This window comes from Cinclus cinclus, chromosome 16 (assembly GCF_963662255.1).
Source record: "Cinclus cinclus chromosome 16, bCinCin1.1, whole genome shotgun sequence".
Classification (NCBI taxonomy): domain Eukaryota; kingdom Metazoa; phylum Chordata; class Aves; order Passeriformes; family Cinclidae; genus Cinclus; species Cinclus cinclus.
This window is the reverse complement of record NC_085061.1, coordinates 12,902,847-12,921,308: the sequence shown is the minus strand read 5'-3', so window position 1 is coordinate 12,921,308 and position 18,462 is coordinate 12,902,847.

Genomic DNA, 18,462 nt, shown 5'->3' with positions numbered 1-18,462 from the left:
CATGTCTGGAGCGTCACCTTGCTGTTGGATTTCAAAGGCCTCCAAGGACCGAGTTCCCACCACCTGTCTGGGTCCTGGGTCCTGTCCCAGGGCTGGGTCACTCTCACAGATCCCATCCCAGTGTGCAGCTGGTTCCTCTGTGGCCTCCTGCCCTTGCAGGCCTCTGGGTTTCAACCCTCTCCACCTCATCCTGCAGGGAGAGCGAAGCCACCCCTCAGCTCTCCTCCCCAGTGCTCCCAGTGACCTTACCCTGGGCTCTCCAGTTCCTCTGCCTCTCCCCTGTACAGAGGATCTGAGCGGGATGTCGTGATGTGCACTGAAACACTGGTGCGATGCAAACACAAACAGAAGGATTATTTGTACTTCAACCCCATCAGCAGTGAGCCTACAAACATCTGTCAAACACGCTGAGCTGTAAAGGCTCCCTGTTTTCCAGCAGAACTTTCAGAGCAGGATCTAAGGAAGCTGTAGCTGCCTTTAGATGAGGAAGTGCTGGTGGAGCTGTCTCTGCATTTACAGACCTTCTGCAGGACATGGCAGAAAGAGGAAGCTGCCAGCAAAGTTTTTAACAAATACTCTGTTTATGATTGTCATAAGATGCTGAACAAGGGGAAGGCAAGAAAGGAATGAAAGCCCAGAAGAAAGCAACTGTTAATCTTGACTCCCACCCAAGCCTACTGCATGTATTTTATTACAAACATTTCTTACAAAAAGTCCACACATGTATCAAATGATCCCAGTGGAGTGTCATGGTTCAGCACTAGCCAACCTACTAATATCTGTCTTGTTTGGTTTTCCTTTTTCCTGGCACGTGAAGCATTTTGAAATCATCTAGAGCTTCCTACTGCTTCATGACTGATGAGGTCCCAAATCCAGTCATTCAGAAGACTCCTAAGTGACCCTTTGGAAAACTTTTGGGTGTATGTGTGACCAAGATTTTCTCTCGGAGCCTTGGCTAAAGCAGACTGGCTGTCCCAGAGACCCATTCTCTCTGTCACTGGATGTAACGATTGCACCAGTGATTATGGTCAAAGCTTCAGCTAGGCAGAAGGCAGGCAGCCAGCATCCTGAAGGGTTTGATATAACAGAGTGTGTCTTCATTCCAAATTATGACAGAGCCCCTGGATTTCAAGTTGTTCACAAAGGAAAGATCTGTATGAAATATCTAAGCCTTTCCAAAAGAAAAAAAAAAATCCCGCAAATGCTTGGACATGGTCCATTTTTTCATGTAATATACAGAAACTTCTCAAAAACTGGGTGGGGAATTGTTTCAGAAAAGGGCAAAACCTTCCAAACTGCTTGCTTTCAAAAGTCCTCTGAGCCCTGTGGAAGAGGTGGACAGATATTTTGCTAGAGTCCCAGTGGAATCACCTCAGGGTGCACGGGATCAGCCATGAAAGGGCAGATCTGGAGTTTTGCTGCCCCAGTCCAATTTCTTCCCAGCCAGGCTGCAGCAGGAGGGACCAGCAGGTCATCCCTGGGCTTTGCAGCTTCCCTGGAGTGGGGTCTGTCCTGTGCCCCGACATCCACGGTTTGGATCACAGCCCTCAGTGTCAGAAAGAGAAAGAAGCTGCTCACTGTCTCAGTCCTATTCTCCCCCAAATAAAGCCTTGCAGGAAAGGGAAGGGATCATTTCATTTCTTAAAGGGCAGCTGAATCCCCTCTAAATGGCCACATTCTTGTCCCTTTTGCAGAGTTCGGCTGGTGCCAAACTTGGTCACAAAGGAGTATTCACGGCTTTTTCCTTCCTACACATTCAGGAGCTGAAAGCCAGTTTGGTACAAACTCCCCAAAATGACTTATTCAGCAGCTGCTTGCCAGCTTCCTGTTTGCAGAGCAGGGGGGGCTGGAGCAGGGGCACAAGCCCCAACACTTGGCACGCTGCCGTGGGGACCCGGTGCCTCTGGTGCTCCCTGAGCCTGGCAGAGCATCAGCCACTGCTGACCAGGCTCGGCTTGGGCAGAGACCCCATCACCAGACTGGCCTTTTCACCTCTGCTGTTGGTTTCACCACCAAATTTGCTTTTTCTTGAGGTCACTGGTCTCTGGGATATGTTCCAGCTCTAATGAGGATCTTTTCCCTAGTAAATAATTCCTCCTCTCACCAAGGGAATGGAGCAAATGCTCAGCCTCAAGCTACTGAGCACTGGGGGCAGCCAGCTCCTACCCTTGCCAACAGCCATGGAAGTGATTATCCTCCCTGGGATCAAGAGACTCAATGTCTTGTCTAAAAACCTACAGGAAGACATTGAGGGAACAGGAACAAAGCTGTCCTTCAGCTCATAGGTTCATTTATAGCAGGGAAATCAGGAAAAATGGACAAACCTTGCTCACCACATTGGCACCTTCATACTGGCAGCCACAGATCCTTCCTTGTAGCCTCTCAGCTCCATCATGCCTTAGAGAAGTGTAGGAAAGACCAGGATAAGGATCATCCAGATGCTTTTTTTTTTATCTGAGAGCTGAGCTCCCAGGATTGGTTTGGGCTGGCAGGGTATCCCTGCTGGGCACACCATGTGTTTACCAAGGAGAAGGAACCCTTGGGTCTGTGCAAGCTCACAGGAAAAAAGAGTGTTTGCTGTGAATGGGTCAGTGGTGACTTCTGGTTGCAGGGGCAGGTGATCAAGATGTTTTCTCAAAGCTGGGTTTTGGTTCTGTGTTTTTTTCACTGTGACTGCCAGAATTATGGTTTCCCTTCTCAGCCTCCTTCATGGCCTTTTGCTGGAAAACGCCCATGTAGTGTCTGCAATCCCTTCGGCCACGCTCACTGCTCAGCTCCCGGGGTGGAACCACAAACTTCTTCATGTCCACGACATCTCCAGTAAAACAACTTGCCTCATGCAAGGGACAGCTTTCCCAAGACCAGGCCACAGCCCATTGGGAAGGATTGATGTGATGGTGGATAGAGGTGTATTTCTTCCACAGTGCCACCATCCCACCATCTCTCCAACTCAGGTGTTGTAACTGAGCAAGCTGGGTCCTCGTGCCATTTCCCAGCAGGCTGGTGGTATGAGCCAGCAGGATTTCACTCCAGGGGCCCCATGCTCTTTCACAAGAGTACACACCACACTGGTAGCCAGGTAGGGGTTGGGCTCTGCTCCCAGGCAACCAGTGACAGGACAAGAGGATGCAGTCTGAAGTGGCACTAGGGGAAGTTTAGGTTGGATATTAGAAGGAACTTTTTCACAGAAAATATGGTTAGATTGCAATGGACTGCTCAGGTGGGTGATGGAGTCAGGTGTTTAAGGAAAGACTAGATGTGGCACTTGGTGTTCAGGGCTGGGTGACAAGGTGGTGTTTGGTCATAGAATGGACTCAATGATCTCAGAGGTCTTTTCCAACCTAATTGATTCTGTGGTGTGCTCAGGCTGTCTCAGCTGGCCATCTCAGCTATTTAATGAGCAATGTGCTGATAAGCTGACCACCAAAGCTGCCCACTGATGATCATTAGCAGCAGGGAAGTGGTAAATGAGCTCAGATGTGGTTTTCTGGCAGCAAGGGACCTTTTCTTCTCACTGAGAGTTTGTTCTTTCAGCAGTGGCTATTTGTACATGCCAGCAGTGTTCACACCTGACCCTGGCTACAGACTATAATCAGTGCTCTGCTGCAGCAGTGACAGGGTCAGACATTGGGCTGCCTTCCCAGGGCTCCCAGTGCCAGTCACAGGAGTGGGACAGGAATCTGGCCACAGGTGCATCCTGCTCTGCCACGGTGTGCTCCTGAGATGAGGGGCAGAAATGCCCCAGCACGTACTGCTGAGGGTGGATTAGGTCAGGAATGTGGAAGGATTTGACAGCTCAGACACCAGAGATGAGGACAGGGGTGCTGCAGGCAGAGAGCCAGTGCATGTTGGTACTCACATCTCCTGGATCAGGCCTCCTGCCCCGGCAGAGAGGAGCCGCTCCATCCTCGTTAGTTTGGAAAATGTGCATCCCTCCTTTCTGGAAATGGGCCTATCCCCACCATCATCCTCTCTGCGTGGGTTGCCATGGAGAGAACAAATGTTGTGCCTTTCCTGAGTTAAGTTTGGATCTAGCTGCAAGTGGAATTGATTAGCAGAGGTGACTTGATGTACTGCATGGTGAATTGGAGGGTAGTGCTCCAAGCCCCAGGTGTGTGCACACATCCTTTGCATTCATGGCATCAAGCCCCACTGGCATTCCAACGGGAGCACAGCTGGGACATGTGGGAGAGATCCCAGGTTACTGTGACAGACTGCCTGGATGGGACACATCTCCAGCATAAGCTCTCAGCCTTGGAGCTGAGCTGAGATTCACCTTCAGCATTTTAAGCACTGATCTTCTATAAACCACTGGCTGATATACACACTGTGCCATGCACAGGAGCTGCCACTTCTGATTCCAAATGGACATTTCCAAGTAAAAATCAGCGATCCCCAGAAGCATCAAAACCAAACACTTAAGAAACTCTTCCAAGAGAAGCATTTGAAAGACAGGAGAGTGCCAGCACAGCACTCTGGACATGTCAGGGACCAGGGAAGATGGAGGGACCACAGCATCCAGTGCTGCTGACTCAGAGTCAGCCCTCACCAAGTCTAACATAATTTTGTTGCACATCATCACCCCCAAGGAGCCTTGGTAGGTGAGTGGTGTTGCAAGTGAGGCCAGTTTTTCACGGTACGTGCTGAATTCTTACAGCTACTGATTCAGCTAAAAGCATGTTCCGCCCTGGGGCTGGGCAATTACAAATTTAGCAGCACTAGTTCTAGGCCCATAAATATCTTTGTGGTAACCTTGCATCTGGGAAGAGCCCAAACAGGAAATCTCAGGTATAAATGGGAAATGAAACCTCATAATTTGAGTCATCAATCATATGGTAAAGTTAGGAGAGGAGTTAGCCTGAGTACAAAGGAGCCTGTCCCTGGCAGGGCTTCTAGAAATAGAAGCAGCAATTTCTTCTGGTTTCCTGGAAATCTTGTATCTGGACTTGCTCTTAATTTTCCTGATGGAAAAGGACTAAGATCTGACCTACTTTTGAGCAAAAGAGCCATTGGGATCAGAGTCCCAAAATAAGTCTGGGCATAGATGCTCCCTTGGTGCCCACTGAGGCTGATTGTTTAGTGCACTGAGATAATGCTTCTCTGGAAGGATTTCAAACAAAGAGATGCTGTAATCAAGGCTTCAAATAAAATTATCTGCCTTGTTGTTCAGGGCTAAAGAGTCCATCTTAATATTGAAAGGCAGTTGTGTTTTCTGTCTTCAGCTTGAGTTTTTGTCATAATTTTTTTTAAAAAGCCTGACCCTGGTAACCAAACCGCTGAGGAGCCACTACTCAAAGTGAGGTCAGACTCTGAAATCAGCCCTCACAAACAGTTGGTTTTGTGGCCTTTTGAAAATAACTCTTTTCAGATGTGCAATTGGGAATTTGCCAGGCCGCTCCAGATATTTCCCCAGAGATCCAGATGGTACAAAAAGACATGGAAAATAAGATATGTCATTATTAAATAAGATTAGTGGCACTCTGCCTTGCTGTAAAGTACTCTCATTGTATCGGCGTGGGTTTGGGGTGCGTGACCCAAAGCTCTGCAGCCCTTTGCAAAGAGAGGGTGTAGTGAGGGATTTGTGCAGGGTTCCATGAACACACCCCAAGCAGCCTAGTCTCACTGAAGGAGATGAGAAGCATCTTCCACACCAGCACAGTGATTTTTTTTTTTTAGCTGTGATACTCAAAACACTGCTAGAGTGAAAATCCAATCAGCTCCAGGCATTCCACGAGCCCCTGTCTCAGCCTCTCAGGGTGTTCCTGAGAGCTGCCCTGAGACAAAATGCTTGAAATCTGCTGTTCTCTTTGGGTGAGAAATTCCAAAGAAGGGGGTTTGGAAAAAAAGTTGCCATTCCACTTCACAATGAGGACCAGATTTTCAATAATTCCTACTGAAAGAAAATTCCAACATATTTGCAAACTAATTTTGGACAACAGAAATATTTCCATCCATTTGGGGAAGGAAGGCAATATATGTCCCACACAGAGCATAATTCCAGCACAGCTCTGAGCCCCAGGGTGTCACTTTGGAGGACAGGGGTCCTGGCCAGCTGAGGACACTTTCCAGTTCCCTGAGAAGCACAGGGAGGAGATGTCCAAACAACTTCTCACTAACTTGGTAGCATCTGCCTCGCATTTTTGTTTGTATCTGCTTTAAGTCTTGAACAAAAATATGAAAGAACACCGAGCCCTGGAGAGCACTCGCTCAGTGTGTCTGGGCAAAGCCATGGTAAGCCCAACTTGTCAGGCTTTGAGAGGGAAAGTGAAGCTGCTCCCCAGCCTCCCCATCTTCTCCAACAGAATGTTCCCAGACCCTCTGAGGACATGCATGTCAAATTTAGCAGGACTTCAGGAGCCACCTGTGGATTGGGGGCTGCCCAGCAGAGCCAGCAGCTCATCCAGACCTCTGAGACTTCATCACCTGCACCAGAGCTTCCCAGAGCACAGTCTCTGACTGTTCTTCGGGAATCATGGGAGGGTCTGGACCATTCTCCAGCTACCAGAGCAGCAGAGATGAGGGCCTGACTCATCTCCCTCTGTGGGATGGAGCTGGGATGGAGCTGGGATGGAGCTGAGGTGGTGGGCAGCCTAAAGGCTGCTGCTGCCCCTCAGCCCCTGTGCCCCACTGCAGACACAGGAATGTTTCATGGGATAATGATAGCCAAGTGGAATCCAACTGCCTGCTGGACCACTGCATGCTGCTGCTTGCAAAATACTATTTCTGGCATCATCGCCATCCCAAACCCCAGACCGTAATGCTGCAGCCACAGTCTGCCCAATTCCCAGAAATTCCAGCAATGGATGATGCAGGGGATCTTTCTCACATACCCACACAGGAACTTAGGAAAGGAAAAGCTATATGTATATGCAGAAGTTGTTGATGATGGCCACCTAAGTCCTACCTAAGCATCCAGCCTGAAAAACCTGCTGTCTCCTGGGATATGAAATGCTCCCAGGGCTTTTCTCAGGAGTTTTCTCCTGGGGTCTCTGATTGCAGCCTCCCCTTGTCCACGTTGACAACCTGTCACTGACTGAAATGTGCCTGCCATGTTGTGAGGAAAACAACTCATTGTGCAATTGAAGAATTTGAGTTTCTCCAGGGCTTATTCTAATTGGACACCAGCTATTTTTACCCCATATCATATGTTGGAAATACAGCTTTAAAACCACACTGGAGCAGCCAAGCTAAATACTGTAATAACCTTGAAAATAGGGTTAGTGACTTTAATGGCTAACAACAACATTTCCAGTAATAACTCCAAAGAAGAGGGAATAACTGCCATGGTTCTTGGCACAACCTGGACTCTGGGAGTCAGGGATCAACCTGCAACCCTTGACAGGAGCTCATGGCTATTCAAGTCCATCTGCAGAAGCTCTGTCACAACCTCTGCAAATGATGGGTGGCTGAAGTGGCTCAGATAAAGAGTGCCAAATCCCAGAAACAAATTACAACAGCTTCTGTATTCATGAATATCTCTACCAGCAGATCTCATGAATTTTCCAGCAAACCAGTGATTATGGCTAATGGGAGGCCAGTGGCTTAGTGCCCAGCGTAGCTCAAGAACCCTGGGCTCCCTCACAGCTCACGCTGGGACCAGAGCAGGAAGGAGCAGCACCAAGTCCTGCCTGACCACAGTCCCATAGTGCTGTGGTGCTGGGCAGCTCAGCAACCCTGGGAAAGCCATGAGCCTGAACCATCGACCAGCACTGGGCTTCATCCTGGTTTACTTTTCCTAGGCCACATAGAGAGATCCTGTACCAGCACCCTACAGCCTAAGTTATATCCTCATGCTCAGAAACTGAGGTTTGGCAAAAGCTCTGGAGAAAAAAAGTCCCTTCTTCTTCCCAAAATATCACATAAGCTCTACAGTGGGCTAGTCTGGCAAATCCCCAGTTATGTGAGCACAGTTTGGAAGGACTGGGGCTAAACTTAGCTCCAAATGTATACAGTTTACATCTTATTTTACAGCTGCAGGATGCCAGCTCCATTTAAGTCTCAAAGCCCTTTTGCTGCCCCATACCTTTTTCAGGTGGGGGCCTGGTGGTCCCCAGGGGACACAGAAATGCCCTGACTCTGCAGCCAGCTGAGTGATGGCACCACACCAACTGAAGGCCTGTGTCCAATTTGGGATGTTGGATGAATTTTCCAGATAGATCATTTGGTATGTGCCCATTCTGCTGCCCCAGAGCCACCCAAGACGGCTCCCTAGCACTGGGGATCAATTGCATCCAGGTTTCCAGAGCTGCTTGGGCAGAGAGGCTCCTTGATAAAGCCCTTGGGATGCTCAGCTGCAAAGGCCCACAGCAGACAGCTTCCATTGGGTCAATGCATTTTACCAGTGTTGCATCTTGAGCACAGCACTACGCAGAAAACTGGAAATTGAAAAAATATATTGTTCAGACAAGTTATCCTCACCTGTGCAAGGTAACATCCTCCTGTGCTGCCCATTTTCCAAACCTCTTAGGAAATATCTGCTGGCTAATGCAAGAGCAGCCCTGGAAAGCCCCCATCCCTGGCCTGCTGTGTGCACAGCTCATAGGGAGTCTTAGACACAAGGGATTTTCCTGAACACATCACAGTGTGGGTGGACCAAGCAATTTTGACAGCACTGGGATGGTTAAAGACTAAGTCTGGAGCTTTGGAGGGGTTTTTTTTGTTTTGCTGAATTTCCTTTTCTGTAGCACCTGCCTTTAGCTTTGGGAAGACCCATCTCATGGGCACCAACTGGGTAAAATGCTGCTCAGCAGTTTCTTTAATGCCCCAGGTTTCTGGTTACTGTACCCACTATGCCAGTGATATTCATAGTGAAATATCTCCATATCCGGGGTTTGTGGCTGCAGTCCACATCACTGGTCCCACCCCTCTCTGCTGGCATCCTGCTCTTACCCCAGAGCTCTGAAACTCCCTTGACCTTCCTCCCTGCAGTCCTTAAAATAGCTTAACTCCTTTCCACTTTTAGAGGTCAGGCTCGAAGTCCGTTGTGGATTCCAGCAGCAGAGACCCGGGTGCCAAAGCAACAGAATGAAGGCAGCCCCTGGGAGCACCTCACTGTGCCATGGCCAGGAGACCACGGGAGAGGGCTGGCATGGGAGCTCAGCTTCTCTTGTTCCCGCCCACACCAAATCCCAGGAATATGCATTATCCCAAAATAGTGGGATCAGCCACATGGATGTAATTCTCTTGGGAAAGGGCAGACAAACAGCACGCTGTGGGGTGACGGGGCAGGACAGAGAAGTTACTCACAGAAGCATTTCCTTTCTCATGATCACTCCGTTTATCTCTGATTAGAACAGGGTTTTTTAAACTTCAATCAGTCAGCCTGGGAAAATAGGATGGCAGTTCCTCTAACTGTCCAGCAAACTGCTTGTGGAAAGCATTTGCGAGAGCTCAGCTAGTCCACAGAAATTGCTCCAGACAGGCAACACTGACTCCAGAAACTTGTTACAAAACATTTAACTTCTAAACCTCTTAGTCAAAAAACCTAAACTCATTTCCAATAGGAGCTGGCTTGTAATGAATTTGGTGTGGATGCCACCATGAGGTGTGTAAATAGCGTGTGTAAATAACACCTCAGCTATTTGGCTGTAGTCACTGCAGCAAATACATCAAGCTATTGTGCTTCCCTTCCAAACCTGTCATCGCATGCACCACCCCAGCTGCCAAAGCCTCTGCCTTTTTTTTTCTCCCCTGATGTTCCAGTTTGAAGCTGACATCTGGAGAAGTGATGTTGTAGAAATTCTACACATCAGCAGGCCAAGTATGGGATGTGCTATGGAAATGAAAATGTAGTGACAGAACAAAATTAATGGGCACCCAGATGCAAGTCAATAAGTGATAAAGTGCCTGTCAGGAGTTTCCTAATGCAAAAACAGGCAAGAAACCTTGTTGTACTGCAAGCCCTCCCAGGAGGAATGTGACATCTGGCCAGTCACAGTTTCTGGAAAAAAGGCACACTCCGCAAACTGAGTCCCCCAAGTCACTCAACATTTCCAGTGCCCCTCTCTGCTCCTCATTCCCACATGCTTGTTAAGATGCCCTGATCCTCTCCCATCTTTTCATCCTTTGCAGCCATTTCTGCCAAGGCAAAAGGACATCTGAAATACCTCCTTCATGGTGTTTTGGGGCCTCGGCTATCTCAGGAGATGAGACTGCAGACAGGGGACATGGAGGTAGAAAAACCTCCTTTAAGGAAGAGTTTCACAAAGAAGGGTTTAGAACAGTCCCCAGGCAACTGCTCTTTGAGTTCTATTATGGGCAGAAAGAGCAGATTTTCTGTGCATTCCTCTGTAAGAAACCTGTACTCATCAGGCTTGTGAAAGATGAACATTTCTGCTGGAGCAGCAGTTGCCTTTCTGGTGAAATCATGAAGGAGACCATTGCTGGTGGAATTCTTGCAGCAAAGGGCTGGCAAATTGCAAATCTGTGTGCTTTGAGATGGGCAAAGTGTTGATTGGGGCTGACAGCAGCAATGGACTGGTTGATTCTTAAGTCATACAAAAAATTTACAGAAGGATTTTGGTGGCACAGGAGCTCGGGAGGTTTCCCCTCCAACCTCCTTCTCCAAGCAGGACTGGCTGCAAAGCCAGGGCAAGTAGGTCAGTGCCTTGCCAAGCTGAGTTGAAAAATCTCCAAGGATGGAGGTCCCACCACCATTCCAGGCTCTGTCTGGTGCATAGCAACCAGTTTCCTTGTCACTACCAGCGGCTTCCTGCATTTATGAGGTCCTGGTAAGCTCCAGGAGCAGCTCAAGGCATGATTTGATGCCCCTCCCTTACCTCCTCCAGGGTGACCAAAAACACTCTCCCAGTGGCCACTGGACTCCTCATATCATCCTTGTCCCTCCACTACTGGTTAGTTTACTGTTCAGAAAGGTGGAGAGAAAAGTGAAACAAATGTGTTGACTTGCACTAAGGCAGTTTTATTTTTTTTTTTCCTCTGTAGACATGCTGAGGAATTCTCCAGCAGTTCAGATGAAAAAAGAAAACCCCAAACCCCAACTCTGGTCATTTTATTTACACGAGGAGGAATGCAGGAATTCTGACTTACTCCAAAGTATCTCTGGTTACCCTGTGTCACTACAAATTTGTTAAGAGTAGAACCCACAATCCCACTAAAGACACAACTGCAAGTTTTGATTCAAATAGCCACTGCAGCCCATAAAAGTAGCAAGACACAGCTCCTGCTGTACTTTTAAAAACACATTAGCAGAGAGAAAACAGGTAAGTAGGAAAAAGCCATGAGCTAGGCAAGTGTGATAAATTTTCAGGAAGCAGGAAGAAATAAATTGGGAGTTTAACTCTTTTGAAAGTAATTCCTATTTTTTCAGTGAATATTTATATTGGCTCTGTGTTCCTATCTTTCCAGTCAAAATTCTGTTTCTCACCACGTGATGATGTATTTTAACATGAGGCCAAAAGGGATTCAGATTCCAACTAAAGCAACATGGATGTGCACATTGTACACACATGATTTGCCTTCGGTGAGCCTGCCCAGAGAAAGGCAAGAAAGTTTCAGATCATTGCAAGCAGATGTGGTGTCGATCTCAATCAGCTCCTAAGACCAGAAAGGGAAACCAAGCTCTGATGGGCAGCAATCTTCAGTAGGGAGAAGGGATTCCTGCTTGGAAAGAGAGAACACTGTACATCCCTTATGGAAATTCACATATTCTGCTATGGGAATAAAGCCTGCTTCTGATGCCAGTTCTTACATGTCCTCTTTTGGCCACCCATGACACCGGAAGGACAAGAAGGTGGGGCAGAAGCAGATTCAGTAGCACTGGTTAAATCGGCTGCTTCATGTGTGTCAAGACCTTTGGTTAGGGTAGATACACCCCAGGGAATTGCTGATTTCAGTATCATCACCCCAAATCGCACAGGAATGCCAGGAGACACTGCCTTAGGCACAGCTTTGCTTGGCAGAGAAGGTGTCTTGGATTTAATCTTGGTAGCCTAGGCAAGGTCATCTGAAAATTGGTTGCAGAGAGGTTTGGATGTCCCAAAAGAGCTGGAGCCCAGTCACCATCTTTGCCCAATTTCAGGAGCCGCTGCTCAGCAGAGATGATTCCTTAAGCACTTGATTTACCTACAAAGCTGGATGAAAAGCACTTACACAGAGATCAGACTTGTACTGCCAAGAACATTCTTGGTGACTTTGGAGGAATTAGTACCTCAAAGAGAGTAAGATCCCTTAGCAAAGGGACTCATTTTTCATTACCGATTACATTTATGCTGAGGCTTTCCCAACACAGTTTTATTGGTAAGAATATGATCTTTTCTTTCTTCCTTTTTTAAATTATTTTTCATTTCTAAAGTCTTGCAAAGCTGCAACACAGACCCATCCTGACTGAAGCAGCAGGTGAGGATGGAGATGTTAAAAATGAGTGAGCACTGCAGAAAGCATTAGTGATTTACATGCAAAAGCAAACATGCAAAACCTATATTGTATTTATGTCCCTAGACCTTTTTTTTCCCTGGGAATATGTGAGTTCCCATCTCTTCAAAAGGAGGAGTTTGTTTTCAGTGGCAGTTCTTGGAACTGGAACACTAAGTCTGATGCCAGCTGAAAAATTGATATGCAGAGGGTGCACCCTGCTGCTTTCCAGTTACTTGAATTCTTACCCTGGAGCTCTGGCTGCCTGTGCTTTTCTGGGAAACAAATAATCACATCAAACCTAAGGGATATGTCTGAAGACAGTTTTGAGGGTTCAAGAACCCTTTTGTTTAAATGGGGCCTGAGACAGAAACTGGAGATCCTTCATGTTTAAGTTGTTCTTTGAGCCAATAGAACAAAGTTTCCTAGACTCCTCTGTCCCATTTCCTCTCCCTTTCTTTCCACAAGAACCTCTGTCTCCTCTTGCTTTCCTGAGGACCTGGTGATGCTGACAGCTCCCCTGTCCCCTGCCCCCCTACACCACCCACCACCTCCTGTGTCCCACAGGCTGCATGTGCTGGCTGGCCAGTTCTGATCACCCAGAACACTTCAAACAGTGTAGGGAACTGCTGAACACATTCTTGTTTCTTTTTGGAAGGAGGGCATGATTCCAGACCTTTTCCCTCTATCCAGAAACCAGGTTTTATTACAGAAACTACAGGAACTCAGCCTGCAGATTTAAAAGAGAAGGAGATAGACAAGGTGAGTGTGTAAATTTTCTTACCCTGAAAAATAAGGTTAACAGAGAAATGGAGCAGCAATTTTAGTTGCATCAACTAAACTTGAAATGCAGACCTCAAGAGAAGGGGTCTCTGTCTTTTGCTCTGCCTTCTGAGTTTAGATGAGCTTGTCTCTTGTGGCATTTTAATTTTTCTTTTAACCTAAGAGGACAAGCAGGATGCAGTTACAAATTACTCCAACTATAATTAACTTTCTGTGTATGTAGAGCCAATCTTTTGTGTTGCCAGCACGGATACAGGCAGGAAAGCCTTTCTCAGACCAGGTCCTATGTGCCAACAGTTCTGGTCAATGATTATCCCTTGCAGAAAGCCTGTGACATACTCCCTCCAGTCACCTGTTTACATCCCAAATGTTCTCAAGTTCTGCTATTTCAAGCTTAACTCTTGTGACCTTACTCAATGATATTCAATCCAAGTCTCTTTACCATATCCTGCAAGGCAAACAACTTCAGGTCAGTTTTAGTAACCAGTGCTATGTCATGCCTGTGGTCAATGACCCTAAGTATGCCCACGCCCATATGTTTCCTAAATTTGGATGTCTGTGATAGAGAACACCAGGGGTTGGGTGGGCAGTTCTGTTTCACCAAAGAAGAATTTGGGGCATTTTCACTCTTTGAGCATTCTCTTTCACCTTCTCAGCATTTCCTGGATGAATTCAGATTTGCTAGAAGATAGCAGCTAAGCAGGATGAGCAAATCAATTTTGACTCCTGCAAAACGTTTCTAAGAGGTGGATGAGTCACATAACAGATCCACAGAGCAGAAGATATCCACCCTCTACAGCAGCCAACTGTCAATGCTTACAGACAGTACAAAAACAGGTCAAGTATGGAGTAATATTTCTCCTAAATACTCCACCAGACCCAGTGGTTTGTGGCTCAGGGACTTCCTGAAGCAGAGATGCTATGTCTGTGTGTAATAGCCTGGACAGCGTTTTCTTCCTGGTATTTCTTCAATAGGTTCTTGAAACCAAACATTTTAATACTCACAGTGTCCTGTGGAAATAAGCTCCTCAGTCTATGCGTGAATTGTCCCTTACTTTGTTATCTTTTTGATCACTTTCTAGGCCGCTTTCTTCCCTTTTCAGTTATTGCTCACTCTCCATGCCATGTTTTATTATGAAGCTCTAAGACAGAGAGTGAGCAAGTCCCACTCACTACTTAACTTCTGGTCTCCTTTGGAAATGCTCTGATGTTTTATCGCAGGGGAGCCAGTAATTATGTGACCAATTTTTATCCCAGTAGACTCATACACATAAGCATCACTTTGAAAGTTCCCTCCCAGCAGCAAGTCTGTATTGCAAAAGGTACAGGATTACTCCTGTAAAAACAAATGACCATCATCAGTTCAACTGCATCCTAATTTGAACCATTTTTCATCTGTTATGAGACACTGGTGGAGTTTATCTGAACTTCTGCTATCTGCTGGCATGCTGACATTGCACAGGATGCAGAAAAATGGTGATTCCTCAGTGTACTACCCTGAGCTCATCTTTGCACCCCATTTATGCCTGTTTCTGCTCTTACTGCTCCAGGCCATCCATGCCAAAGGTGAGGTGTTGCTCAGTTCAAAGGGCATGGCAGCGGCAGCACAGGAAAGGGATGTGAACCTCCTCCAGTCCAGGGAGCTGGTTTAAGCACAGCTCTGCACGTTACTGTGCTGGTACAGTGGAGAGGAAACTGTTCTTAAGAGAGGCAAGAATAAGTGGTTGGGGGCAAGGAGCCAGAGGAATTTCTTTAATTGGTTTTTTTCCTGCATCCAGCACAGTCTGAGCACCATCAGCAGAGGGGCAGAGCTGGAGATGGCTAACAGCTCTCAGGCTTGCAATGCTCTGACTGAACAGACATTTCTCCACAAATCCCTCCAACACTCTCATGTAAACCCTTTCTCTGTTCTGACTGATTTATAAGCATGCTTGCATCTTGATCTAGAAAATACTGAATGAACTGTCTTTAAGCCATTCAGAACAGGAAACTATCATGATTTAAAAAGCTTGGCTGATTGTTTGTGCAGCTCCATCTCATCCTTCCTCACCTCCTGCTAGTTTAGCTGAGACTTTGGTCTCACTCTCCAAATTCCCATTGCTCCTGTGCAGTTGGGAGAGGCTCCCAGGCATGGCTATTCTATGGTACCACCAAAACTAGCTTCACCAGGGATACCACATAAGCTGTCACTCCTACAGTTGTAGGGAGCAGAATTCAGCAGCCCAGTTGCTCACTTAGGTTTTAGCTTTTTTTTTTTTAATGGTTTGAGTTGGAAGGAACTTTACAGCCCATCCCATTCCACCCCTGCCATGGGCAGGGACACCTTCCACTATCCCAGATTGCTCCAAGCCCCGCCCAACCTGGCCTTGGACACTTCCAGGGACACGGCAGCCACAGCTTCTCTGGGCACCCCGTGCCAGGGCCTACCACCCTCACAGGGAAGAAATTTTTCCTCATATCTAATCTATTTGTTTCTCTGCATTGAGCAATCCTGTGAAGCCAACCATTTCTGCCTCGTCAGAGAACAAAAATGTCTTTCACACAAAACAAACAAACAAACAAACAAATAAGACTCAGTAGAATCCATTAATATGTTACTAAATAGGACTTTCCTGCCCTCTCTGGTCCAGACCTGATGCTTCCAGAAGCTGTGTCGCTTTACTGGGTTTTCCCATTGCTTGCAGTGCACTTGTAAGGATTCCTTGCACCCTGAGTGCAAAGCAGGTGGACCAGTACCTACCATAGATATGCCCGAATTTAGGATAATACACACACATCTGCTTACATAACAAATTGAATGGGCTTGGTTCACAGAACTGGACATTTGATATGTGGCTCAGCTTGGGTGTGGGAGATACCAAAGTAGCTACGAGCACCTCTCCCTTCTAGCAGTGGGTTTGTTCAGGTACTAATCGGAGTGCTGTATGTACTTCAGACACTGGTTGGAAATAGCTCTGGAGAAGACACACTGGCAGTTGTGGACAAGTAGGAAGCAGCAGCCAAGACTGGATGTCAGGAGAGGCCAGGAGGGGATGTCATAAAAACCCTGTGCTGTTTGGAGAGCTTTCATCCACGGGAATTCTTCAAGAGTTGGCTCATGGAGCATTGCAGCTGTCCCGTGCTGCTGGCAAGAGCAGCGCGGCCACGTGAAGCGTCCAGGCCATGGCCGGTGGGGAATTCCGTGTCTCTTCCTAATAGGACAGGGGAGGCTTTCAGCAGACACTGCTAAAGCTTCATTTGGCACCTTACAAAGAGAAAACTTGAAAATCTGCCCCTACTGCTTTGTCCTGTTTCCATGCTGCTCTGCTGTCCTGGCTGTAAAAGGATGATAAGTCAGGGCTCTGCACAGCCTGGGAGCTGCAGGGAACCACTCTGCAAACAGTTTTTGCTCCAAGAAAAGCCTGGCATGCTGTATGCAGCCATTGTGCCACAGATCCCAGGGTCTCCACCAGCCAGATTTTCTAACCGCAGATTCCAAGTCATCCCTCTCACATTAAAAAGTTTTTGCCCCACAGGGAGGGGAACTTTAATCTTCTCAAACAGATCTGCTTTTACAGGAGGCTATTTTAGACATTGATTCTGTAACAGTGAAGTTATTGGACAAATGAAGAACGTGGCATATGCTGTTGCTTAGAGCAATTTGCATTCCTCAGGTGCTAAAAGCTTTAAATACTTCCTTTGGGCATGAAATAGATCTGCTGCCAAAGAAGCCAGCATTCCTGAGAGTGCCTGTCCCACAGACTCCCACAGGGGAAAAGTCTGCAGAGCTGAACTAGTCTGACCCCAGGAAATCCTTCCCACAGCTCTCATTCTTGCTCAGCTTCTCCTTTAAGTTTCATAATTTGCTGAAAGATCAGTTTGATGTTTGGTTATCTTCCTTTTCACGCACTTTCTTGGTCTTCCTCTTTTATATTAATACCGCATTAAAGCTGGGAAATGAACCATGCAAGTCAGGAAGTCCGAGATGCTCTTTCAAAGACACTCTGTCACCATTGTTAATCATTTTAAAATGATTGTTGTCTTTGTGAATACACAAACAGCTCGTTTCAGATTGGAGCTAAACACATCTGTGTAGCCAGCACGTAACAACTCTCCAGGGATTCCTCATTCTTGTGAGCTTATTTTTATCTATTTTAACTAAAACTTCACACAGAGATCTCCAGTATCAATGTCTTTAAGATTTATTCATGTTTCCCTCCTTTTTTTTTTTTTTACACCATTACAGTAGCAGTTCTCTCATGCTTTACAATGATTTAAGGGCCTTTCAGTGCATTCGTGAAGTTGCTTTGGTTTCCAAAGCATATCAGCTGTTTTCTCATGATCAAAAATAATGAATATCGTGTAACAGACTCTGTGTTTGCTCCACTCATGATTTGTTTGTGTATTTTTTTACACCTTTGGTTAAACTGGAATAGTAACATTAGGAAATTCTGGGCTCTGTCCATGGTTTACAGGAATGTCAGTATTCCATTTGCCCTACTCACATCTGAGCATGAGTACATGCTCAAATTAACTGGTCCCTACCTCTGCCTCCATAAGAACCTTTAGTTTCTCACACTGACTGCACCTCCAAAGCTGTCAATGTCTCCTAAAATTGTATTCAACAATATCCTTCTCCCTTCCAAATTCACAAAATGGGTAGACAGTAAATGCATATTCTCTGCATCACTGGGTCCTAGCTGGTGCTATCCTGGTATGAGTATTTTATTACACAAATGGGAATAAATCCACTTGGATTCATCAGACTTTCCCTTATACCCTTTGTGCAAACACTTGTTTATGAATCAACGGCCCTAACTGCATGTCCCCAGAATGCTGGGAGGAAAAATCATATTTTGACCCCATTTTCACCAGATGGTCCATCTGGATAAAAGCTGAAGCCAAGAATTTTTTTCTGCGGGCCAGATACTTGTTATTTGAGGAACCGAGGGAGTAATTAATTTAGCTCTCTATAAAGCCAGCTTGTGACCATGCATGTTCATTGGAATGTATGTTCATGCCATTTTGGAATAGAATAACAAAATCATTTGAGTTGCAAAGGACCTTAAAGATCACTCAGTTCCCCTCCCTGAAATGGGCAGGGACACCTCCCATTATCCCAGGTCCTGTCCAACCTGGCCTTGGACACTTTCAGGGAAAGGGTAGTCACAGCTTCTCCGAGCAACCTGTGCCAGGGCCTCATCATCCTCACACGGAAGGCTTTCTTCTGATATCCCCTCTGTCAGTTTGAGGCAACTCCCTTTATCCTGCCACCCTAGGCCCTTATCCAGAGTTTCTCTCCAGCTCTCTTGAAGGCCCTTCAGCCAC